The 27,823-nt window shown below is 41.8% G+C and overlaps 1 protein-coding gene and 1 long non-coding RNA gene across 2 annotated transcripts in view; both read left to right on the top strand.

The window, feature by feature from the left end:
* Nucleotides 1-1,997: 1,997 nt before the first annotated feature.
* On the top strand, nucleotides 1,998-5,828 carry LOC118964445. Its single transcript, XR_005051485.1, has 2 exons — nucleotides 1,998-3,414; nucleotides 4,971-5,828. It is a non-coding gene; the product is annotated as an uncharacterized LOC118964445 (long non-coding RNA).
* Nucleotides 5,829-7,878: 2,050 nt separating this feature from the next.
* The window catches only part of LOC110522277 (sodium-dependent multivitamin transporter), a 38,042-nt gene continuing 18,097 nt past the window's right edge, over nucleotides 7,879-27,823 (top strand). The window contains exon 1 of the mRNA XM_021600539.2: nucleotides 7,879-8,138. The gene's annotated coding sequence lies outside the window, so the exon portion shown is untranslated. The remainder of the gene's footprint in view (nucleotides 8,139-27,823) is intronic.

Genomic DNA, 27,823 nt, shown 5'->3' on the forward strand with positions numbered 1-27,823 from the left:
CCAAAGCCATAGAATGTTCTCTCTGCTTCCACGCGGTACCAGTGCATTAAGTCTGATGCCAACCGGCTCCTGAACAGCTTCTATCCCAAGGCCATAAGACTGCTAAATATTAAACAAAATGGCTACACGGACTGAGTTGACCCTTGTACACTATGTGACCAAAAGTATGTGGACACCTGCTCTAACATCTCATTCCAAAATCATGGGCATTAATATGTTGCTTTGTTGCTATAACAGCCTCCACTCTTCTGGAAATGCTTTCCACTAGATGTTGGAACATTGCTGCGGGGACTTGCCTCCATTCAGCCACGAGCATTAGTGAGGTCGTGCACTGATGTTGGGCGACTAGGCCTGGCTCGCAGTCTGTGTTCCAATTCATCCCAAAGGTGTTCTATGGGGTTGAGGTCAGGGCTCTGTGCAGGCCAGTCAAGTTCTTCCACACCAATCTCTAGAAATAATTTCGGTGTGGACTTCACTTTGTACTTGGGCATTGTCATGCTGAAACAAGAAAGAGCCTTCCCCAAACTGTTGCCACAAAGTTGGAAGTACAGATTTGTCAAGAATGTCATTGTATGCTGTAGTGTTAAGATTTCCCTTCACTGGAACTAAGGGCCTAGCCCGACCATGAAAAACAGCCCCAGACCATTATTCTTCCTTCACCAAAGCTTTACAGTTGGCACTATGCATTCGGGCAGGTTGCGTTTGCATGGCATCCATCAAACCCAGATTCATCTATCGGACTGCCAGATGTTGGAGCGTGATTCATCACTCCAGATAACGCATTTCCACTGCTCCAGGGTCCAGTGGCGGCAAGCTTTACACCACTCCAGCCGAAGCTTGGCATTGTGCATGGTGAACTTAGGCTTGTGTGCGGCTGCTCGGCCATGGAAACCCATTTCATGAAGCTCCCAACGAACAGTTATTGTGCTGACGTTACTTCCAGGGGCTGTTTGGAACTTGGTAGTGAGTGTTGCAACCAAGGACCGACCATTTTTGACGCGCTACGAGCTTCAGCACTCGGCGGTCCCTTTCTGTGAGCTTGTTTCCTACCACTTTGCAGCTGAGCTGTTGTTGCTCCTAGACGTTTCCACTTCACAATAACACTGATTACATTTGAACCAGGACAGACTTGTTGGAAAGGTGGCACTCTATGACGTTGCCACGTTGAAAGTCTGCCAGTGTTTGTCTATGGAGATTGCATGGCTGTATGCTTGATTTTACGCACCTGTTGGCAATGTGTGTGGCTGAAATAGCAGAATCCACTAATTTGAAGGCGTTTCCACATACTTTTGTATATAGTGCATTTAATTTTTGCACTGTCTCTGCACACTCATGCACAGTCATTTACTGACACACATAACATGCATACACATTGATACTGACCCTATACTCGTGCGCACACATTCACAAACAAATATGTACACTGTTGCTACTCTATCATATATCCAGAGGCCTAGTCACCTTACCCCTATACCTATCTACCCCTATCACTCCAATATCCCTGCACATGATAAATATGATATTAGAACTGACCCTGTATATGGCTTACTTTCTCATGTCCTGTTTGTATTTCTTGTGTTTTGTTCTACCTTATTTTCACATATAGAACAAAAATATAAACCATGTAAAGTATTGGTCCCATGTTTCATTATCTGAAATAAAACATCCCAGAAATGTTCCATTTGCGAAAAAAGCTTATTTCCCTCAAATGTGCACATTTGTTCTCATACCTGTTAAGGAGCATTTTACCTGACCACAGGTGTGGCATATCAAGAAGCTGATTTAAACGGCATGATCATTACACAGGTGCACCTTGTGCTGGGGACAAAAGGCCACTGTAAAATGTGCAGTTTTGTTGCACAACAAAATGCCACAGATGTCTCAAGTTATGAGGGAGCGTGCAATTGGCATACTCACTGCAGGAATCTCCACCAGAGCTGTTGCCAAAATGTAATGTTCCCTTCTCTACCATAAGCTGCCTACGTCATTTTAGAGAATTTGGCAGCGCGTCCAACCGTCATCACAACTGCAGACCACGTGTAACCACGCCAGCCCAGGATCTCTATATCTGGATTCATAACCTGCAGGATTGTCTGAGACCAGCCACCTGGACAGCTGATGAAACTGTGGCTTTGCACGAGTGAAGAATTTCTGCAGAAATTGTCTCAGGGAAGTTGATCTGCGTGCTCGTCGTCCTCATCGGGGTTTTGACCTGGCTGCAGTTTGGCCTCGTAACCGAGTTCAGTGGGCAAATGCTCACCTTCGATGGCCACTGGCAGACTGAAGAAATGTGCTCTTCGTGGATGAATCCCGGTTTCAACTGCACTGGGCACATGGCAGATAACGTGTACGGCATTGTGGGCAAGCAGTTTGCTGATGTCAATGTATTGAACAGAGTGCCCCATAATGTGGTTATGGCATAAGCTATGGAGAACTAACAAAATTGCATTTTATCAATGGCAATTTGAATGCACAGCGATACCGTGACAAAATCCAGTGGCCCTTTGTCCTGCAGTTCATCCACCGCCATTACCTCATGTTTCAGCATAATGCACGGCCCCATTTCGCAAGGATCTTTACACAATTCCTGGAAGCTGAATGTCCCCAATTCTTCCATGACCTGCATACTCACCAGACATGTCACCCATTGAGCATGTCCGAGATGCTCTGGATCAACGTGTACAAAAGCGTGTTCCAGTTCCCGGCAATATTCAGAGACTTCGCACAGCCATCAAAGAGAAGTGGGTCAACATTCCACAGGCCACAATCAAGTCTGATCAACTCTGAGAAGGTGTCTCTCTGCATAAGGAAAATGGTCACACCACGCTGTGACTAACTATCTAATCCCAGTAATATGACATCCATAGATTGGGGACCTAATTGACTGATTTCCGTATGAACTGTAACTCAGTCAAATCTTTTAAAATGTTGCATGTCATATTTTTGTTCAGTAATACTGCATTGTTGGGTTTAGAGCTTGCAATGAAGACATTTCACTTAACTTGTAGAACCAGCTTGTTTGACAATGTATTGTACTAACGATGGTGAATTATTCACACTAAACCGGTTTCCCAACTTGAAGTCTGTTTGTGAGCGGATCTTGAAAAGAGGACAGGCAAGTGAAAGGTCGCTCTCACAGACAACACACTCATTGAGCAGCATATGGGTAAGGATCCATTTATAGTATGTATTTTTCATCAGTATGATGTAACAAGTCTTGATACATTTTGTATGTACATGTCAAATTTAGCAATCAAAATGTTGCATCAGAAAATATGAAATGGTGGTTTTCCGACAGGGATTTTCATTGAGATACATGTACAATGTTTCCATCTCCTCTCAGGCAAATACGGCATAATCTGTCTAGAGGACCTGATCCATGAGATCTACTCTGTGGGGATGAACTTCCGTGTGGTCAGCAACTTCATAAATCAAATCAAATTTTATTTGTCACATACACATGGTTAGCAGATGTTAATGCTTGTGCTTCTAGTTCCGACAATGCAGTAATAACCAACAAGTAATCTAACTAACAATTCCAAAACTACTGTCTTGTACACAGTGTAAGGGGATAAAGAATATGTACATAAGGATATATGAATGAGTGATGGTACAGAGCAGCATAGGCAAGATACAGTAGATGGTATCGAGTACAGTATATACATATGAGATGAGTATGTAAACAAAGTGGCATAGTTAAAGTGGCTAGTGATACATGTATTACATAAGGATACAGTCGATGATATAGAGTACAGTATATACGTATGCATATGAGATGAATAATGTAGGGTAAGTAACATTATATAAGGTAGCATTGTTTAAAGTGGCTAGTGATATATTTACATCATTTCCCATCAATTCCCATTATTAAAGTGGCTGGAGTTGAGTCAGTGTCAGTGTGTTGGCAGCAGCCACTCAATGTTAGTGGTGGCTGTTTAACAGTCTGATGGCCTTGAGATAGAATCTGTTTTTCAGTCTCTCGGTCCCAGCTTTGATGCACCTGTACTGACCTCGCCTTCTGGATGATAGCGGGGTGAACAGGCAGTGGCTCGGGTGGTTGATGTCCTTGATGATCTTTATGGCCTTCCTGTGACATCGGGTGGTGTAGGTGTCCTGGAGGGCAGGTAGTTTGCCCCCGGTGATGCGTTGTGCAGACCTCACTACCATCTGGAGAGTCTTACGGTTGAGGGCGAAGCAGTTGCCGTACCAGGCGGTGATACAGCCCGCCAGGATGCTCTCGATTATGCATCTGTAGAAGTTTGTGAGTGCTTTTGGTGACAAGCCGAATTTCTTCAGCCTCCTGAGGTCGCGGAAGTTAGAGTAACAATGATCCAAGGTCTTTCCACCCCTGGTTGCGCAATCGATATGCTGATAAAATTTAGGGAGTCTTGTTTTCAGGTTAGCCTTGTTAAAATCCCCAGCTACAATGAATGCAGCCTCCGGATAAATGGTTTCCAGTTTGCAAAGAGTCAAATAAAGTTCATTCAGAGCCATCGATGTGTCTGCTTGGGGGGGGGATATATACGGCTGTGATTATAATCGAAGAGAATTCTCTTGGTAGATAATGCGGTCTACATTTGATTGTGAGGAATTCTAAATCAGGTGAACAGAATGATTTGAGTTCCTGTATGTTTCTTTCATCACACCATGTCACGTTAGCCATAAGGCATACGCCCCCGTTCAAGCTGTCTGTGGCTCGCCACGCTGCCAGGGACAAGGCAGGTCTTTTGAAGAACATTGGCAACCCAGGGCCCAGTGGGATGGACGTTAACTCAATCATCAGGCAGCTAAACTGAGGCTGCACGACAGACACTTTCACGTCATACTTTTTCCTAGAGCCAGTGATTAACTTTTTTTTTTTCATAGCCTACTCATTGGTGGTTCTGTAAGTAATTTCCTTCATGTCTGCAAGATTATGAATTGCCCAGTGTGGCATGAGAATGTATATTTTTTTTTTGGACCCCTTCCAGATTCATAAGGATTCAATTCATCTTTGTCTTACCACCACTGGGACCCAGCTGGCAGAGTTTATACTGGACCTGATCAGAATTTTACACATGGAAAGACTGCCCCTCTCTGGACTATGTTGTGATTAGACAGCAGATTGTCTCTCCGTTTTGTTGAACAGTCAGTCTATAATCTCATGTTACCACCTCTGCAGAGGCTCCGTATGAAGGAGATTCTAATAGCTTTATCACTACTCGCTTTTACCCTTCAGGTTGTTGAGGGGATGTAATTATGCTTACTATGTATGTGAGATGAATGTTTTTCAATAAACTGAAACGATTTTGTACTTGGGTGCAGACAATGTTGCCTTTTTTTAATGACTCAATTCCTGCAATTTCTTCCTCAAAAGGTTCACCTGCCACTGGCTGCTCAGTGTGTCAATCAATTTAGGGAGATGTGACTCGTCCAGCCCAGTGGAGGAGGGGGTCTGGGGAAACTGCATCCCAGGGTGCTGCAATGCAGGGACACATGCTACTTGTGCCAGCAACATTTGATTTGTCTATGTATGCATTTTTTAATTTTGGTACATGAATGGTTGGAAATGTAAGAGAATGACATGTTATGCATGTTAAAATCTACAGTAGAGCATGACAGTAAGTATATATTGAGGGACTTAAGGGGGTACAAATCTGTCTCGCTGCTCTGCGTCATATCAGGGTGGTCTGGTCCAACATTTTAATGAAAAAAAAAATCACATTGCCTTGCCTTTTGAGAAATGACGATTTTAATGACACCACACTGAAGATGTAGATGATAAAGCCCTAACCAACCACAATGTGTCTGTATTGATGTACGGTCTTGATGCTGGAGTAAGAAGAAAAAAAAGATACCTGGATTCGGAAGTATTGGATGTTTTGAAATGTTAAGATAAATAGGCTATGTAGATCAAACATGCCTTTCTGACATGTATACTTAAACATATAAATGCAGCATGCAACAATTTCAAAGAGTTAGTTCAAATAAGAAAATAAGTCATTAGAACTAAATTAGGCATCTGCTTCGCATGGGGTTGATCAGGTTGTTGATTGTGGACTGTAGAATGTTCTCAATCCTCGTCAATGGCTATGCGAAGTAGCTGGATATTGGCGGGAACTGGAACACGCTGTCGTACGTTGATCCAGAGCATCCTAAACATGTTCAATAGGTGACATCTGGTGGCCATGGCCATTGAACATTTTCAGCTTCCAGGAATTGTGTCATGCTGAAACAAGGATGGTGGTGGATGAATGGCACGACAATGAACCTCAGGATCTCGTCACGGTATCTCTGTGCGTTCAAATTGCCCTCGATAAAATGCAATTGTGTTGGGTTTCCGTAACCCCACCACCAAATGAGCAAACCGCCCGCCCACACGATGCCATATGTGGTCTGCTGGTGAGGCCGGTTCGATGTACCACGAAATTCTCTAAAACAACGTTGGAGGTGACATATGGTTGAGAAATTAACATTAAATTCTCTGGCAACATTTCTGGTGGACATTTCTGTAGTCAGCATGCCAATTGCACATTCCCTCAAAACTTCAGACATCTGTGGCATTGTGTTGTGTGAAAAAACTGCCCATTTTAGAGTGGCCTTTCACTGTCCCCAGCACAAGGGGTGCCTGTGTAATGATCATGTTGTTTAATCCAGAAGTGGATTAAACAACACCTGCCAGGTGGATGGATTATTTTGGTAAAGGAGAAATGCTCACAAATAGGGATGTGAACACATTTGTGCACAACATTTTAGAGAAATAAGCTTATTGTGCATTTGTTACATTTCTGGGATCTTTTATTTCAGCTTACAAAACATGGGACCAACACTTTACATGTTGCGGTCATATTTTTTTTCAGTGTAGAGTAAGGAGTCACATCGCCTCTTCATGACCAGCTACACGCATAAGCAGTTGCTTAGGGCCCCCGGCCGCTAGTGGAGTACACTAAGTAACATTTTGAAATTTGGTTGTGCATCAGCAGTGTCTCTCTTGTTTAGTCAGTCACTCAATTAGTTGATCAGCTAACTATTTAGATTGATAAGTTAGTCTTAGCAATTACTTAAACTTATAGTAATCATGGCTGTATACCAACTGGCCATGTCCTGACCTCCAGGGGGCCCCCATTGATTTTGTTAGTCACTTTTACTCAGTTATCATTAACATGACATAAGTCATGGCAAAATGTGTACATTTGCAGGAAAATAACTTTAAAACTACCAACATCTCCACCCCATGGCAAAATTGGTATAATTGCAGGAAATTAGCTTTAAAACTTCAAAAGTGTATATCTGCCCCTTTTATAACAAATGTCATGCAATTATACTCATTTTGCATTTATCTCCACCCTACGGAAAAATGTGTAGAATTGTAGGAAATTAACTTAACATTTTCTCCATTGTCAATGTTACCTGCCAGAATTCCCCCCCCCCCCCCCCCCCCCCCCATCTAATTTCCTTAATTTTGTGGCATAGGTCAAATACTTTCTATAGAACAACCGAAATTATTTTTTAATGTATATGTGTTATATTAAAACAGAGGAGGGAGTAAAATGTAGGCAAGCAATAAACATTTCAGAACAACTAGTCGAATAAGACATGGGAGAGATGACGAATTTTGGCAAAAATATTTATTTATAGACTAATACACTTTAAACAAATAGCCAAACCGAAAACTGCAGACATTACTAGTGCCTCCCCGCAATCAAACCGACATTAAAAATATAATGAAATGCAGCCCAACGTGAACAGAAATCTCAACTAGCAACAAGTCGCAGCAACGAAAAATAGAGTGCGTGGGGGGGATTCTGGAAGGGGGAGCTTTTCGGCACAACACCGGCACCTCCTGATTTACAAATTAAGCACTGTATATACATACACATGTCCTGTATGATCCATGCATTTTAAGGTCACGATTAAATTGGTGGTAAACATTCTGATCGTGATAAACATGAGGACCCCAAATAAGGGTTTTCTGCTATTACTCGAGATGATGGACATTATTTGCACGGAACACTATTAGAAGCAATTTAGTAGCATATGTTAGTCATGTGTGAAGCAAGGCAGCAGTGTCGAAGCTATCAAGGAGAATGGGCGGTTCGTATCGCTTGTTCCTCCTCCATAACGAACCGAATGAATGGCGACTCACGCATCTGATCACGGTGAGATGTGCATGTAATACTTACAACTAAATCAACAAAGTCGCCCGATGTGTACTTGACATTTAAACAAGCCATCGTGATGACAGTCTTGAACGCTTACATCAGCACATTGGTTCAAACCTCATGCCGGTAGCGATACCGGTAAACCGAAGCACGAGTTGAAAGTTCACTTCGGTGGAAGGAGGTCCACGCGGACGTAAACTCATTTATTTATAGTTTAACATTTGAGTTATATAGTCAACTGGGGACTTGGCTTGGGAAATACGTTATGTTGATGTCCATGGCAGTTAGTTTCTTGTTTGAAATAGAGCTAGCTTGTTACTGTAGCAAGCTAATGTTACACGTGCTATGTAGCAATCGCTGATGACCGTGTAACGTTATTTATCTAAACATTGTTAAACCCAGCGTGTCGGTTGCTAGCGTTTAACTTGAAAAAAAAAGTATTTTGATTTGTTATTTTCAACTGTTGCTGTTGTGTCAAGCTCTTGTGGCCAGGTTGTAACATATTTCAAGACAAAGTTCCATGTTTCGCGATTGACCTGTCAAACATCGTGGTATCAACCCAATTCCATTCTGCAGAGTAGGGTTGTCAGGTAGTTAGTTACCACTCAGAACCCTACCACAAGCCCAGAAAACTAGCCCAATTGTTTTGTTTCGCAGCAACAAAGTTGTTGCCACACTTAGCCAAACCACTTTTAACCCCATAACGCTAAATCAAATGAAGGAATATCAATTTAACTTGTAATGTGAAGAGCAAAATTCGGTTTTCCATCAGAACAATTATTGCTAGTTAGTGACTAACCTAATAAAATAATTAAAATGCCATAAGAAATTATAAACTAACAAGAGCATAAATGCAACATGTAGAGTGTAGGCCCCATGTTTCATTAGCTGAAATAAAAATATCCCAGAAATGTTCCACTCACAAAAAGCTTACTTCTCAAATGTTGTGCACAAATTTGTTTACATCCCTGTTAGTGAGCATAATCCATCCACCTGACGGGTGTGGCATATCAAGAAGATGATTAAGTAGCATGCTCATTACACGGCGGCAGGGTAGCCTAGTGGTTGCAAGTAACCGGAAGGTTGCAAGTTCTGTCGTTCTGCCCCAGAACAGGCATGTATTAAATATGTTTGCCAACTCCAGGCATTTGCAATGACTCCAGTGATATCATAATTTCAACATATTTATTGAATCAAATGGTAGGCTACTTGATGCAAATGGAGGCTACCATTCTCCACTTTTGATGTCAGTTTCTTTTGACTTTTACCAATATCACGGCACCAAAATGTCATGATACTTATACCAACATTTTAGAATACTTTTTCAGCCCTACTGATCCAAAGAACCTGCTACAAAATGTTTATAAATTCAGTTGAATTTAACCAACAGCCACTATAGTCTCAATAATATCCAGTTCACTTTCATGCGCATTGCACAGCTGTAATCAGTCAGCCTCATCCCCAACCAGCCCTACTGCTACTCTCTGTCCACTCTTCACCTGTCTATTCCACCTTCAATTCTAAAACAATATATCATTTAGCCGTGATGGCTAGCAGGGATGCACACCCAGACCCTGATGAGTCTTCTGTTAGATTTGTATGTTTTGTTACATTGGAGCGGAGTGCAAAGCGAGCAATGTTGACACGTCGTATCGTTTCATCACCTGTTATAACCAAGAGCACAGATCAGTCAGAGTAGACTTTGCAAGTTCACTGTCATGCTGCCTCTGAGTGTCAGAGGCTACACGCATGCAGCTTTACAGCAAAGAAATTGACTTGTCTCTAGCTTAAACGGTTAAAACAATATGACCCACGTTACCAGATATACCTTTTCTCTTTCTATCGGGATTCGTGCGCATTTTATATGATTTCACATACCATGTCGCGGGCCGTTTTAAACTAGTCCTGGATCACTAGTTATTGGTTTGATAACAAACAACGTTCAATCATGTTACTAACTAACAACCTATTAACTTGACATTAGGTTTAGGCAAATTTGTTTGGCCCAGGAAGAAAGGAAAATGGTTTGCTACTCATGAGATGTGCTTCAAAAGGTAGGATTATAGGCCTAATGTAAGCCTAAACTATATCAACAATCGATTCAATTCTGGTGCTCCTTAAATTCTGTTTGTTGCCGAACATTTTAAAAGTTGGGAGCTGTGTGTGTGTTTTACGAGGGAGATGGTGTGTGTGTGTTTTACGAGAGTGAGGAAGAGTGTGTGTGTTAACTGAAGAGTAAAGGTTTCATGCAGTGTTTTCTCCTTACTGACACAATAACATGCAGATCATTATGCATGTATGTCACAGGAGGTTGGTGGCACCTGAATTGGGGAGGACGGGCTTCTGTTAATGGCCGGTGCGGAATGAGTGGAATGGTATCAAACACATGGTTTCTATGTGTTTGATGCCATTCCATTTGTGCCGTTCCAGCCATTTTTTATTTATTTTATTTTATTTCACCTTTATTTAACCAGGTAGGCAAGTTGAGAACAAGTTCTCATTTACAATTGCGACCTGGCCAAGATAAAGCAAAGCAGTTCGACACATACAACGACACAGAGTTACACATGGAGTAAAACAAACATACAGTCAATAATACAGTATAAACAAGTCTATATACGATGTGAGCAAATGAGGTGAGATAAGGGAGGTAAAGGCAAAAAGGCCATGGTAGCAAAGTAGATACAATATAGCAAGTAAAACACTGGAATGGTAGATTTGCAATGGGAGAATGTGCAAAGTAGAAATAAAAATAATGGGGGTGCAAAGGAGCAAAATAAATAAATAAATAAATAAAATACAGTAGGGAAAGAGGTAGTTGTTTGGGCTAAATTATAGGTGGGCTATGTACAGGTGCAGTAATCTGTGAGCTGCTCTGACAGTTGGTGCTTAAAGCTAGTGAGGGAGATAAGTGTTTCCAGTTTCAGAGATTTTTGTAGTTCGTTCCAGTCATTGGCAGCAGAGAACTGGAAGGAGAGGCGGCCAAAGAAAGAATTGATTTTGGGGGTGACTAGAGAGATATACCTGCTGGAGCGTGTGCTACAGGTGGGAGATGCAATGGTGACCAGCGAGCTGAGATAAGGGGGGACTTTACCTAGCAGGGTCTTGTAGATGACATGGAGCCAGTGGGTTTGGCGACGAGTATGAAGCGAGGGCCAGCCAACGAGAGCGTACAGGTCGCAATGGTGGGTAGTATATGGGGCTTTGGTGACAAAATGGATTGCACTGTGATAGACTGCATCCAATTTGTTGAGTAGGGTATTGGAGGCTATTTTGTAAATGACATCGCCAAAGTCGAGGATTGGTAGGATGATTAGGATGATAGGATGGTAGGATGATTGATTAGTATAAGCCGTCTCTCTTCAGCAGCCTCCACTGATGTATATTCCTTCCTCCCGTTCCTCCAGCCAAATCACAGGTAGGCCTTTGCAAATATGAGTAAATCAGCCATTTCTACGCAGCATTCTATTATACAGTGTGCAGTTGTGTTGTATTGAGTAGAAGTGTGAATTTCAGTGACAGGTTTTTGGAGAATGTTTATAAAACAGGAACAAGCATCCGGAGGACGGGGCTAACCGGGTGCTAGGCTACTTTTCTTTTTTCACTGTGGTATCGTGATACTTGGCCTGGTATCATATTGTTTGTAAAATGTTGGTATTGTGACAAGCCTACTGCCTGATAGTCAGCCGTAGGTCACAGCAAAAAAATATATACAGTGGGGCAAAAAAGTATTTAGTCAGCCACCAATTGTGCAAGTTATCCCACTTAAAAAGATGAGAGGCCTGTAATTTTCATCATAGGTACACTTCAACTATGACAGACAAAATGAGGGAAAATATCCAGAAAATCACATTGTAGGATTTTTAATAAATTTATTTGCAAATTATGGTGGAAAATAAGTATTTGGTCAATAACAAAAGTTTATCTCAATACTTTGTTATATACCCTTTGTTGGCAATGACCTCTGTAGCACTCCACCAATCAGGCGGTAGAGTGGCCAGATGGAAGCCAATCCTCAGTAAAAGGCACATGACAGCCTGCTTTCATGACAGCCTGCTTTCAAGATTCTCTGGTCTGATGAAACCAAGATTGAACTTTGTGTCCTTAATGTCAAGTGTCACGTCTGGAGGAAAGCTGGTACCATGCCTATGGTGAAGCATGGTGGCAGCATCATGCTGTGGAGGATGTTATTCAGCGGCAGGGACTGGGAGACTAGTCAGGATCGAGGGAAAGACAAACTAAGCAAAGTACTGAAAGATCCTTGATGAAAATCTGCAACAGAGCGCTCAGGACCTCAGACTGGGGCAAAGGTTCCCCTTCCAACAGGACAACAACCCTAAGCACACAGCCAAGACAACGCAGGAGTGGCTTCGGGACAAGTCTCTGAATGTCCTTGAGTGGCCCAGCCAGAGCCCGGACTTTAACCTAATCAAACATCTCTTGAGACACCTGAAAATAGCTGTGCAGTGACACTCCCCATCCAACCAGACTTGAGAGGATCTGCAGAGAAGAATGGGAGAAACTCCCCAAATACAGGTTTGCCAAGTAGAGGTTGACCGATTTCAAGTTTTCATAACAATCGGTAATCAGAATTTTTGGGCGCAGATTATTGCCGATTTACATTTCACTCTACGAGGAGACTGCGTGGCAGGCTGACTACATGTTACGCGAGTGCAGCAAGGAGTCAAGATACGTTTAATGCTAGCTAGCAACTTATCTTATAAAAACAGTCAATCTTAACATAATCACTAGTCTCCTCGTGGAGTGCAATGTAAGGCAGGTGGTTAGAGCATTGGAATAGTAACCGGAAGGTTGCAAAAACGAATCCCCGAGCTGACAAGGTAAAAATATGGCGTTCTGCCCCTGAATAAGGCAGTTAACCCACTGTTCCTAGGCCGTCATTGAAAATAAGAATGTGTTCTTAACTGACTTGCCTAGATAAATAAAGGTGTAAAAAAATAAATAATAATTTGGCAAATCGGTGTCCAAAAATACTGATTACCGATTGTTATGAATACTTGAAATCAGCCCTAATTAATCAGCCATTCCGATTTAATCGGTCGACCTCTAATAAGAATAGTTTCAAATTTAAAAATGTATTTGCCATGTGCACAGGATAGAACGGGTCTAAAATAATAACAATATAATAGACTGACGAATAAAAAACACAAGAACTATGATGAGTTATATAAACACGAGAATGATGTATATACAGGTCAGTGCCAGTACTTTATATTCAATGTGCAGGTGGGTTTATACATAAAAAGTGACTGGAGTAGGATGTACATGTAAACAGGGCTGAAAGTGACTGGTAGTAGAAATATACACTGCTCAAAAAAATAAAGGGAACACTTAAACAACACAATGTAACTCCAAGTCAATCACACTTCTGTGAAATCAAACCGTCCACTTAGGAAGCAACACTGATTGACAATACATTTTACATGCTGTTGTGCAAATGGAATAGACAACAGGTGGACATTTGACAATACATTTCACATGCTGTTGTGCAAATGGAATAGACAACAGGTGGAAATTATAGGCAATTAGCAAGACACCCCCAATAAAGGAGTGGTTCTGCAGGTGGTGACCACAGACCACTTCTCAGTTCCTATGCTTCCTGGCTGATGTTTTGGTCACTTTTGAATGCTGGCGGTGCTTTCACTCTAGTGGTAGCATGAGACGGAGTCTACAACCCACACAAGTGGCTCAGGTTGTGCAGCTCATCCAGGATGGCACATCAATGCGAGCTGTGGCAGGAAGGTTTGCTGTATCTGTCAGCGTAGTGTCCAGAGCATGGAGGCGCTACCAGGAGACAGGCCAGTACATCAGGAGACGTGGAGGAGGCCGTAGGAGGGCAACAACCCAGCAGCAGGACCTCTACCTCCGCCTTTGTGCAAGGAGGAGCAGGAGGAGCACTGCCAGAGCCCTGCAAAATGACCTCCAGCAGGCCACAAATGTGCATGTGTCTGCTCAAACGGTCAGAAACAGACTCCATGAGGGTGGTATGAGGGCCCAACGTCCACAGGTGGGGGTTGTGCTTTACAGCCCAACACCGTGCAGGACGTTTGGCATTTGCCAGAGAACACCAAGATTGGCAAATTCGCCACTGGTGCCCTGTGCTCTTCACAGATGAAAGCAGGTTCACACTGAGCACATGTGACAGACGTGACAGAGTCTGGAGACGCCGTGGAGAATGTTCTGCTGCCTGCAACATCCTCCAGCATGACCGGTTTGGCAGTGGGTCAGTCATGGTGTGGGGTGGCATTTCTTTGGGGAGCCGCACAGCCCTCCATGTGCTCGCCAGAGGTAGCCTGACTGCCATTAGGTACCGAGATGAGATTCTCAGACCCCTTGTGAGACCATATGCTGGTGCGGTTGGCCATGGGTTCCTCCTAATGCAAGACAATGCTAGACCTCATGTGGCTGGAGTGTGTCAGCAGTTCCTGCAAGAGGAAGGCATTGATGCTATGGACTGGCCCCCCCGTTCCCCAGACCTGAATCCAATTGAGCACATCTGGGACATCATGTCTCGCTCCATCCACCAACGCCACGTTGCACCACAGACTGTCCAGGAGTTGGCGGATGCTTTAGTCCAGGTCTGGGAGGAGATCCCTCAGGAGACCATCCGCCACCTCATCAGGAGCATGCCCAGGCGTTGTAGCGAGGTCATACAGGCACGTGGAGGCCACACACACTACTGAGCCTCATTTTGACTAGTTTTAAGGACATTACATCAAAGTTGGATCAGCCTGTAGTGTGGTTTTCCACTTTAATTTTGAGTGTGACTCCAAATCCAGACCTCCATGGGTTGATAAATTTGATTTCCATTGATCATTTTTGTGTGATTTTGTTGTCAGCACATTCAACTATGTAAAGAAAAAAGTATTTAATAAGAATCTAGATCTAGGATGTGTTATTTTAGTGTTCCCTTTATTTTTTTGAGCAGTGTATAAATACTTATTGTAATATACTAATGGTAATATATATACAGTGCCTTGCAAAAGTATTCGGCCCCCTTGAACTTTGCGACCTTTTGCCACATTTCAGGCTTCAAACATAAAGATATAAACTGTATTTTTTTGTGAAGAATCAACAACAAGTGGGACACAATCATGAAGTGGAATGACATTTATTGGATATTTCAAACTTTTTTAACAAATCAAAAACTGAAAAATTGGGCGTGCAAAATTATTCAGCCCCTTTACTTTCAGTGCAGCAAACTCTCTCCAGAAGTTCAGTGAGGATCTCTGAATGATCCAATGTTGACCTAAATGACTAATGATGATAAATACAATCCACCTGTGTGTAATCAAGTCTCCGTATAAATGCACCTGCACTGTGATAGTCTCAGAGGTCCGTTAAAAGCGCAGAGAGCATCATGAAGAACAAGGAACACACCAGGCAGGTCCGAGATACTGTTGTGAAGAAGTTTAAAGCCGGATTTGGATACAAAAAGATTTCCCAAGCTTTAAACATCCCAAGGAGCACTGTGCAAGCGATAATATTGAAATGGAAGGAGTATCAGACCACTGCAAATCTACCAAGACCTGGCCGTCCCTCTAAACTTTCAGCTCATACAAGGAGAAGACTGATCAGAGATGCAGCCAAGAGGCCCATGATCACTCTGGATGAACTGCAGAGATCTACAGCTGAGGTGGGAGACTCTGTCCATAGGACAACAATCAGTCGTATATTGCACAAATCTGGCCTTTATGGAAGAGTGGCAAGAAGAAAGCCATTTCTTGTCGTTTAAAGTTTGCCACAAGCCACCTGGGAGACACACCAAACATGTGGAAGAAGGTGCTCTGGTCAGATGAAACCAAAATGGAACTTTTTGGCAACAATGCAAAACGTTATGTTTGGCGTAAAAGCAACACAGCTGAACACACCATCCCCACTGTCAAACATGGTGGTGGCAGCATCATGGTTTGGGCCTGCTTTTCTTCAGCAGGGACAGGGAAGATGGTTAAAATTGATGTGAAGATGGATGGAGCCAAATACAGGACCATTCTGGAAGAAAACCTGACGGAGTCTGCAAAAGACCTGAGACTGGGACGGAGATTTGTCTTCCAACAAGACAATGATCCAAAACATAAAGCAAAATCTACAATGGAATGGTTCAAAAATAAACATATCCAGGTGTTAGAATGGCCAAGTCAAAGTCCAGACCTGAATCCAATCGAGAATCTGTGGAAAGAACTGAAAACTGCTGTTCACAAATGCTCTCCATCCAACCTCACTGAGCTCGAGCTGTTTTGCAAGGAGGAATGGGAAAAAATGTCAGTCTCTCGATGTGCAAAACTGATAGAGACATACCCCAAACGACTTACAGCTGTAATCGCAGCAAAAGGTGGCTCTACAAAGTATTAACTTAAGGGGCTGAATAATTTTGCACGCCCAATTTTTCAGTTTTTGATTTGTTAAATTTTTTTGAAATATCCAATAAATGTCGTTCCACTTCATGATTGTGTCCCACTTGTTGTTGATTCTTCACAAAAAAATACAGTTTTATATCTTTATGTTTGAAGCCTGAAATGTGGCAAAAGGTCGCAAAGTTCAAGGGGGCCGAATACTTTCGCAAGGCACTGTATATGTGAACGGGAGTAATAGTGACCAGTAGCAGGATAAATACTAACAATACTAATAATCAATGAACAGCAGCGTAGTGGAGTAATGCTTCTAATCAATGTTAATTTTAGAGACCTGGGTAGATACCTGTGGATGGGTATATAATCAGGGTGGATAGTCTGTGGGCGATGGAGAGCAGTAGTTGTTGGCCATTTAAGTCTTATGGCCAGGGGATAGAAGCGGTTTTGGAGTCTGCTTGTCTGAGCCATGATGCACCGGTTCTGCGTGCTGGATGGGAGCTTAGAGAACAGTCTATGTCTTCGGTGGCTGGAGTCTTTGGCAATTTCTCATTCCTTTCTCAGACACCGCTTGGCATGTACGTCCTGGATGGCTGGGAGCACTGATTACTTTATGAACCTCAATGACCTACATATATTGGGAGAAGGCAACCAAGTTGTTGGCAACACTTTTTCAATTGCCCCTGATCATGCATCAAGACTGGCATTTTAAGTAGCTTTCCCTGTTTCTATAAATACCTCTGGCTCTGCAGCAGTTATTTTTCTACCCTGTTGGAGACACACACACAATGCTGACCCATGCTGTGGCTGACTTTATGGCCTGAGACCAGACCAGCATGGTCTCTCACTGAGGAGCCATTAAAAATAACCCTCTGTAGCGACAATGAGCAGTGGGCACAGTGTTTCTGTCTCTCTGTTACACGGCTGGCACAGGGCAAGTGAAACCCCATAAGACACCACTGCTGTTTCAGCAGCTGTACAACCTGTAATTATATAAAACCTCACTACAAGTGAGTAGGTTGATTTGAATAGGCCCTAAACCTGTTTGCGTTTGCCAATGACTGTATCTAGCCTTTTTGATGAGTCTGGAGTCACTCATGACCTTATTTACCATCATTTTCCTAACTGCTGGTAAATTTAGGAGCCCAATGCATAGGTTTTGTTTTCCTGTAGAGATTATGCTTCGGCATGGGCTGCTCTCTCTCGTTGTCTGTTGTACCTCAGAGGTGATGACTCCTAACGAGTGGTGTTTAATTGGTCAGACACCCTGGGTTTGATCACATAGGCTCAGGAGAATCACACAGACAGCCTGTGAAGGCAGGCTTTCACCGTTTGATCATCACAGACCTTGTGACTGGCAGAGATGATTCAACAGGACTGCTGAGCCTTAGCCCTAAGCATTTAGCTGGTCAGAAATTGTTGCGATAGATGGTAGGCATTTTGCACTCTTTAACATTGCAGTAAGGACAATTTTTAAAAATGTTTTATGTAATTTCTCATGGACAGATCTACGTAAATATAACTGGTACCGTAGAATCTGTTGGGACTGAACGAGATGCGAGAAACCATAGTTTTGGTGTTTAGGTTTTTCGCTGGTTATTTGGACAAATCTCGATTCCGCAGGTGTTAGCATCTTTGGAATTTCGGAAGGGGAGATTGTATTTGGCCCGTAACTTGCGAAGAGAGAGGATGGAGCTACTCTTTCCGCTTCTCATTCTAGTGTCTCTTGGTCTCTTCTCTTAAGATGTATCGACCCATAACTTAATTGAGTAGCTGACTAATTACGCAAGACTTCAGTTCTGGGTTAACAGTTCAAAATGGATTAAATCTTTATTATTTCCTCACCCATCTACACACAATACCCCATAATGACAAAGTGAAAACATGTTTTTAGATTTGTTTGCGCATTTATTAAAAATGAAATACAGTTATCTAAATTACAAAAGTATTCACACCACTGACTCAATTTTAGAATCACCTTTTAGCAGTGATTACAGCTGTGAGTCTTTCTGGGTAAGTCTAAGAGCTTTGCACACCTGGATTGTACAATATTTGCACATTATTCTTAAATTCTTCAAGCTCTGTCAAGTTGGTTGTTGATCATTGCCAGGCAGCCATTTTCAAGTCTTGCCATAGATTTTCAAGCCCATTTAAGTCAAAACTGTAATTAGGCCACTCAGGAACAATCAATGTCATCTTGGTAAGCAACTCCAGTGTGCCTAAATGATTATCACCCTTTTTCTAAACTTTCTTGCCTAGCTAAAATATGAGACTTGATTCATTCTCAGCTAAGGTCTTTGAAATATATTGTGAATGTACGTCAGTTTGGTTTTAGACCAGGTTATAGCACTATCTCTGCTGCATCCCTAGTTATAAATGATGTGGTTAACTGTATGGATAAAGGCAACGTGCTGCCCTTTTCATTGACCTGTCAAACGCTTTCGATACTGTTGATCACCCACTGCTAATTCAGAGGCTTTCCTCAATTGGTCTAGACCAGGCTGCATGTAACTGGTTTTAAAATGACTTGACAGAGAGAACTTTATCTACTTATGGTGAAATCAGGTTTCTTGGATATTACGAAAGGTGTCCCGCAGGGGTCGATTCTGGGTCCTGTACTTTTTGCTGTTTACCTTAACAATATCGACTTGTCTGTAAACAATTATAACCTGCACTTGTATGCCGATGATACTGTTGTGTATGCTATTTACCCCACGGTTGACCAGGTTCTGTGAACTACAGTTTGCCTTTTTTGTATTACAGACAAACTTTATAGACCTGAAATTAGTATTAATTGCAGGTAAAACTAGGTATATGTTCTCTAGAGCGCATAAAATTAACTCTGATTTAAGTATATTTACTTTGGATGGTGTCCATATTGATTGTGTCCCTGCTTACAAATATCTGGATAGATGAAAAGCTGTCCTTTTAAATAGAATATTGACGAGTTAGTTAAGAAGCTGAGAATAGAAATGGGCTTCTATAGAAATACACTACTGGACCAAAAGTTTTCAAACACCAATTCATTCAAAAGTTTTTATTTTTACTCTTTTCTACATTGTAGAATAATAGTGAAGACATCAAAACTATGAAATGGTACATAAATAATGTATAAATCAAAAAGTGAATCAAATCAGTCTATTTGATATTTTTCAAAGTAGCCACCCTTTGCCTTGATGACAGCATTGCACACTTGCGTTCTCTCAACCAGCTTCAGGAGGTAGTCACCTGGAATGCATTTCATTTAACATGTGTGCTTGTTAAAAGTTAGTTTGTGGAATTTCTTTCCTTCTTAACTTCTTGGCGCACCCATCCCGTTAGCGGGATCATTTTCGTCAACATCCGCTGAATTGCAGAGCGCCAAATTCAAATTATATTACTAAAAATATTTCATATTCATGAAATCACAAGTGCAATATAGCAAAACACAGCTTAGCTTGTTGTTAATCCACCTGGCGTGTCAGATTTCAAAAAAGCTTTACAGCTAAAGCAAACCAAGCGTTTATATAAGGACATCTCTCTCAGCAGACAAAACATTACAAACAGCTAGCAGCAAAGTAGATTGGTCATGAAAGTCAGAAAAGCAATAAAATGAATCGCTTACCTTTGATGATCTTCGGATGTTTGCACTCACGAGACTCCCAGTTACACAATAAATGTTCCTTTTGTTCCATAAAGAAGATTTTATATCCAAAATACCTCCATTTGGTTGGCGCATTATGTTCAGTAATCCACAGGCTCGAGCCGTCACGACGGGGCAGAAGAAAATTCCAAATAGTATCCGTAAAGTTCGTAGAAACATGACAAACATTTTTTATAATCCATCCTCAGGTTGTTTTTACAATAAATAATCAAGAATATTTGAACCGGACCGTAGCATTTTCAATCGGAGAGAGAGAGAAAATGTCTGCTCCAAGCTGTTGGCGCATGCAAACTCTGCTGGCACCCAGCCATCCACTGATGCGATGTGATCGTTCTCGCTCATTTTGTCTAAATAAAAGGTTGAAACTATGTCTAAAGACTGTTCACACCATGTGGAAGCCATAGGTTGATATCCCTTTAAATGGAGGGTAGGCATGCAATGGAACAGGGAGCTTTCAAAATGAGGCACTTCCTAGTTGGATTTTCCTCATGTTTTCGCCTGCAATATCAGTTCTGTTATACTCACAGACAATATTTTGACAGTTTTAGAAACTTTAGTGTTTTCTATCCAAATCTGACAATTATGTGCATATTCTAGCTTCTGGGCCTGAGAAATAGGCAGTTGAATTTGGTTACGTTTTTCATCCAAACATCAAAATACTGCCCCCTACACTCAACAGGTTAAAGCGTTTGAGCCAATCAGTTGTTTTGTGATAAGGTAGGGTGGTATACAGAAGATAACCCTATTTGGTAAAAGACCAAATCCATATTATGGCAAGAACAACTCAATTAAGCAAAGTGAAACTACAGTCCAGCATTACTTTAAGAAATGAAGGTCAGTGAATGCGGAACATTTCTAGAACTTTGAACGTTTCTTCAAGTGCAGTTGCATAAACCATCAAGCGCTATGATGAAACTGGCTCTCATGAGGACCGCCACAGGAATAGAAGACTCACCGTTACCTCTGGTGCAGAGGATAAATTCATGTTACTAGCCTGAGAAATTGCAGCCCAAATAAAGGCTTCACAGAGTTCAAGTAACAGACACATCTCAACATCAACTGTTCAGAGCAGACTGTGTGAATCAGGCCTTCATGGTCAATTGCTGCAAAGAAACCACTACTAAATGACACCAATAATAAGAAGAGACTTGATGGGCCAAGAAACACGAGCAATGGACATTAGACCAGTGGAAATGTGTCCTTTTGGTCTGGTGTCCAAATTGGAGAATTTTGGTTCCAACTGCTCTGTGTTTGTGAGACATACACCGTGTGTGAACGAATGATCTCCACATGTGTATTTCTATCACGTTTCGGGTGAAGACCCAGATGCAGACAGTGTCGAAATAACAAATGTTTATTACTAGAACGGGGGCAGGCAAAACGACAGGTCAAGGGCAGGCAGAGGTCAGTAATCCAGGTCGGTGTGACTAAGACGTACAGAACGGCGGGCAGGGTCAGGGCAGGCAGAGGTCAATAATCCAGGGTGGTATGACAAGGTACAGAACGACAGTCAGGGTCAGGGCAGGCAGAATGGCCAAAACCGGGAAACAAGAACTAGAAACAGACAGGAGCAAGGGGAAAAATGCTGGTAGGCTTGACGAACATTAACTAACTGGCAGACAACCAGAGAACACAGGTATAAATACACTGGGGAAGATGGGCCACACCTGGAGAAGGATGGAGACGAGCACCAAGACAGGTGACACAGATCAGGGTGTGACAATTTCCCAACATAAAGCATGGAGGTGGTGGTTTTAGGGTGTGCTTTTCTGGTAACACTGTTTGTGATTTTTTTTTTTTAATTCAAGGCACACTTAACCAGCATAGCTACCACAGCATTCTGCAGCGATACGCCATCCCATCTGTTTGTGCTTAGTGGGACTATCATTTGTTTTTCAACAGGACAATGACCCAACACACCTCCAGGCTGTGTAAGGGCTATTTTACCAAGAATGAGAGCGATGGAGTGCTGCATCAGATGACCTGGCCTCTACAATCCCCTGACCTCAACCCAATTGAGATGGTTTGTGATGAGTCAGACCTCAGAGTTTAGGAAAAGCAGCCAACAAGTGCTCAACATACGTGGGAACTCCTTCAAGACTGTTGGAAAGGCATTCCTCATGAAGCTGGTTGAGAGAATGCTAAGAATGTGCTAAGCTGTCATCGTGGCAAAGGGTGGGTACTTTGAAGAATCTCAAATTTAAAACATATTTTGATTTGTATTAACACTTTTTTTGGTTACTACGTGATTCCATATGTGTTATTTCATAGTTGTGATGCCTTTCTACTATTTTAAAATGTAGACTATAGTCCAAATAAAGAAAAAACCTTAATATAATAAGTAGTTGTGTCCAAATCTTTGACCAGAAGTGTATGTCCTGCCTCGCGCTAAATTGTAGAAAGCAGATTTTTCAGTTAATGTTCCTATCGGTCCTAGATCATAAACACACCATGCTACAATTTCAAAGATTTTACTGGGTTACAGTTAATATATAAGGAAATCAGTCAATAGAAATACATTTATTAGACCCTAATCTATGGATTTTGCATGACTGGGCAGGGGTTTAGCCAGGGTGGGTCTGGTCGGCATAGGCCCACCCACTTGGCAGCCAGGCCCACCCACTGGGAGCCACACCCAGCCAATCAGAATGAGTTTTCCCCCACAAAAGGGCTTTAATATCGACAGAAATACTGAACATTGCACTGCGCTTTATTTCAGGTGACAATTTTACCCATCACTGCATTCTCTACCAGAAAGTTGGTTGGCCCTCTGATTAAAGGTCGACCAACTATGATTTTTCAACTCCGATACCGATTATTGGAGGACCAAAAAAAGCCTATACTGATGAATCGGCCAATTTTATTTTTTTAAACGTAAAAAATAAAAATAAAATAAAAAATGTATTTGTAATAATGACAATTACAACAATACTGAATGAACACTTATTTTAACTTAATATAATACATCAATAAAATATATTTAGCCTCAAATAAATAATGAAACATGTTCAATTTGGTTTAAATAATGCAAAAACAAAGTGTTGGAGAAGAAAGTAAAAGTGCAATATGTGCCATGCAAGAAAGCTAACGTTTAAGTTCCTTGCTCAGAACATGAGAACATATGAAAGCTGGTGGTTCTTTTTAACAGGAGTCTTCAATATTCCCAGGTAAGAAGTTTTAGGTTGTAGTTATTATAGGACAATTTCTCTCTATACGGTTTGTATTTCATATACCTTTTGACTATTGGATGTTCTTATAGGCACTTTAGTATTGCCAGTGTAACAGTATAGCTTCCGTCCCTCTCCTCGCCCCTACCTGGGCTGTGAAATACTTTATCTAACGGGTGGCATCCTTAAGTCTAAATATTCCTGTTACATTGCACAACCTTCAATGTTGTGTCATAATTACGTAAAATTCTGGCAAATTAGGCGGCCCAAACTGTTGCATATGCACTGACTCTGTATGCAATGAACGCAAGGAAAGTGACACAATTTCACCTGGTTAATATTGCCTGCTAACCTGGATTTCTTTTATCAAAATATGCAGGTTTAAAAATATATACTTCTGTGTATTGATTTTAAGAAAGCCATTGATGTTTATGGTTAGGTACAGTCGTGCAACGATATGGCTTTTTTCGCAAATTAGCTTTTGTTAAATCATCCCCCGTTTGGCGAAGTTGGCTGTCTTTGTTAGGAAGAAATAGTCTTCACAGAGTTCGCAATGAGCCAGGTTAGCAGGCAATATTAACTAAATATGCAGGTTTAAAAATATATACTTGTGTATTGCTTTTAAGAAAGGCATTGATGTTTATGGTTAAGTACACATTGGAGCAAGACAGTCCTTTTTCGCGAATACGCACCGCATCGATTATGTGCAATGCAGGACACGCTAGATAAACTAGTATATCATCAACCATGTGTAGTTAACTAGTGATTATGATTGATTGTTTTTTATAAGATAAGTTTAATGCTAGCTAGCAACTTACCTTGGCTTCTACTGCAGTCGTGTAACAGGCAGTCTCCTCGTGGAGTGCAATGTAATCAGGTGGTTAGAGTGTTGGACTAATTAACTGTAAGGTTGCAAGATTGAATCCCCGAGCTGACAAGGTCAAATCTGACATTCTGCCCCTGAACAAGGCAGTTTTCCCACTGTTCCTAACTGACTTGCCTAGTTAAATAAAGGATAAATAAAGGTGTAATTTTTTTTTTTTTAATCGGCCAAATTCGGCGTCCAAAAATACCGATTTCCGATTGTTACGAAAACTTGAAATCGGCCCTAATTAATCGGCCATTCCGATTAATCGGTCGACCTCTACCTCTGAGGTTGATACATTGCTATGTTTTCATTTATAAGGCCTTTTTAGAAAAAGTCCCACTGTACCTAAGATCTTTGCTAAACTTTAGACCTATGAGTTACCACACCTGGTCTCAGGGATAGAAAATCCTTTGGTCTCAGGGATAGAAATTCCTTTGGTCTCTACTGAGTTAGGTAAATTAGACTAAGTTAGGTTTAGTCAGCTTTTATTTGTTGAACAATCTTCAAAATCTTCTTAATTTATGTTTTTGTGCCTCTAGGGCAATTTAGAAAGCTGATTGAGGACCTTTATTACTGTTTTTTAAGGCCATGTTTTTCTTTCTGCTTGCATTTCGTAATTTATATTTTGATGTGAGTATTTTCTGTCATTTATGAAATTCAGGGCTCATCTGTAAAAGAGACTCCTTGATCAAATAAAGGTTCAAATAAATATTTGGCCTTGTATTTTAGGTCATTGTTCTGCTGAAAGGGGAATTTATCTCCCAGTGTCTGTTTTGAAAGCAGACTGAGCCAGGTTTTCCTCCAGAATTGTGCTCTATTCAGTTTCTTTTTATCCCCAAAAAAACAATGTAGTCCTTGCTGATGACAAGCACACTCATAACATGATGCAGCCACCACCATGCTTGAAAATATGGAGTGGTGCTCAGTGATGTGTTGGATTTGCCCCACACATAAAGCTTTGTATTCAGGACATAAAGTGAATTTAAATGCCAATTTTTGCAGTTTTACTTTAGTGCCTTATTGCAAACATGATTCATATTTTTGAATATTCTGTTTCTGTACAGGCTTTCTTCTTTTCACTCTTTCAATTAGGTTAGTATTGTGGAGTAACTACAATGTTGTTAATCCATCCTCCGCTTTCTCCTATCACAGCCATTAAACTGTTTTAAAGTCACTCCTTATCAGGACACACAAGGCTGTTTAAATGGGGTTTGGACACATCTGCCACATCATAGAGACACAACATTCATAACCTTGTGTTTATCCTTTAGCATAAATATTTTAGAAAACCTCCCCCTCTCCTTTGGAAATGGTACTAACCTTTCCCTTTCAGAATGATACTTCCTCTCTGTATAGCCAGCATAGTTTTCTTAATGTCACAGGAATCAAGGTGTTCTTCTGAAGCGCTTTATGCACTCTCTTTACACAGCTCATCCCCCGAGAGGGTACTCATTTTCGTTACCTGTAATTTGGGGCCCATCGTTAATTAAGAGAAGCTCAGTAAATCAAATAAAAAATCATGTTGCATGCGCCAAATACAACAGGTGCAGTCCTTACAGTGAAATGCATACTTACAAAGCCCTTAACCACCAATGCAGTTTTAAGAAAATACCCCCCCCAAAAAGTAGGAGATAAGAATAACAAATAATTAAAGAGCAGCAGTAAATAACAATAGCGGGGCTATATACAGTGGGGCAAAAAAGTATTTAGTCAGCCACCAATTGTGCAAGTTCTCCCACTGGATGCAACTCAGCATTCTTTGTCCTCCAAACACGACGAGTTGAGTTTTTACCAAAACGTTATATTTTGGTTTCATCTGACCATATGACATTCTCCCAATCTTCTTCTGGATCATCCAAATGATCTCTAGCAAACTTCAGACGGGCCTGGACATGTACTGGCTTAAGCTGGGGGACACGTCGGGCACTGCAGGATTTGAGTCCCTGGCGGCGTAGTGTGTTACTGATGGTAGGCTTTGTTACTTTGGTCCCAGCTCTCTGCAGGTCATTCACTAGGTCCCCCCATGTGGTTCTTGTAATCATTTTGACCCTTAGAAGGCCAGCATCCCGGAGTCGCCTCTTCACTGTTGAAGTTGAGACTGGTGTTTTGCGGGTACTATTTAATGAAGCTGCCAGTTGAGGACTTGTGAGGTGTCTGTTTCTCAAACTAGACACTCTAATGTACTTGTCCTCTTACTCAGTTGTGCACCAGGGCCTCCCACTCTTTCTATTCTTGTAGAGTCCATGAATTGAGGCTGTTCTGGGGGCAACTCACTACTAGGAAGGTGTTTCTGTTTTGTACATTCAGTGTTAGTCATATTGGAAACTAATGCTGAAGGATGCAGCCGCAAATGGTTAACCAAATGAGCCTTTTGGTTAGTTTCCTCTTACCTGTCATTGTACGGAGTCATTGACTGTGAAGCTGTTGCAAGACACTTGGCTACTCATACACACGTCACGAGTCGTATACCCGACCCGTAAACATGTAGGTCTATTTCAGTTGTTCTATGAAACAGGAATGTGTATCTGTCTGTTTTGTGTAACTTACCCTGCATCTTGGAACGGCATGCACTGATCATTGTGTTGGAAATGTGAAAGGTAGAAACTTCCGGTTGGGCGTTGTAGGAAGACGTGTTTGAGAGAGGTCCCCAATTAAACTTTTTTATTTAAACGTTTTCACATGCCACTGCTAGTTTTACGGTAGGTTCATTTATTTTTATAATTTTATGTGGTGTCATGCGCAAGACCAACCTGACGAGAACTACTACCACCGACACATCGTCGAAGGCTTAATCAACTACTCAAGCACTGAAAATGACTGCAGTGGCCAGCCCTGCTACAGAGTCAGAGGCCTTTTCTATGACCACTCTGGTAGCTGAACTAGCTAAAAAAAGAAGTAGCCTAAAAGAGGATATGGGTTCTCTCATCAGTACTTCGCTGACACCTCTCCAAACTTCCATTGATGTCTTTTAGGCGACACCTCACTACACTAGAAGGTTCCAACACCGAGCAGATTGCTGAGCTGGAGGCAGATGTCTCATATGAAAACAGTCAACACAGCTCCTCTTTCCAAGGTAGATTCGTTGGAGAATTATACCAGAAGGGACCATATCCGGATCCTTGGCGTTATGGAGGGAATTGAGACTGCAGTCAACCCTGTGAAATTTGTCTCCGACATGCTGGTGGAAGTAATGGGCAACAGTGTCTTTGACAAGTCGCCGGAGCTCTTCCCCCAAACCCAACTCAGCCGAGTGGCTTATGGCGATCAATCATTACCTTTCATCATTACCAAGACAATGAATGTGCTAAGCGCTCTGCGAGGAGCATCAACCTTCTTTCTGTGGCCAAGATCTATACGATTCTACCCGGACCTGAGTGCCAACCTCGTGAAGATTCAAACTGAATTCAAGGATATCAAAACCTGTCTCAACAAGAACAGTATAACGTTTTAGCTCCTACACCCTGCCGGGCTTCGTGTCTTACAAGGGAGAGACCATTACCTTTGACACACTGGCCGAGGTTAAAGCATTGTATTTCCGGCACCTAGAGTAAAGTTGATAGAGGAAGGCTAGCTGCCCGACTGGCTAGACATGTCTGGCGGAATATATGGCTAGATGGCTACTTTGCTAGCATTTG

Source organism: Oncorhynchus mykiss, chromosome 4, assembly GCF_013265735.2.
Source record: "Oncorhynchus mykiss isolate Arlee chromosome 4, USDA_OmykA_1.1, whole genome shotgun sequence".
NCBI lineage: Eukaryota > Metazoa > Chordata > Actinopteri > Salmoniformes > Salmonidae > Oncorhynchus > Oncorhynchus mykiss.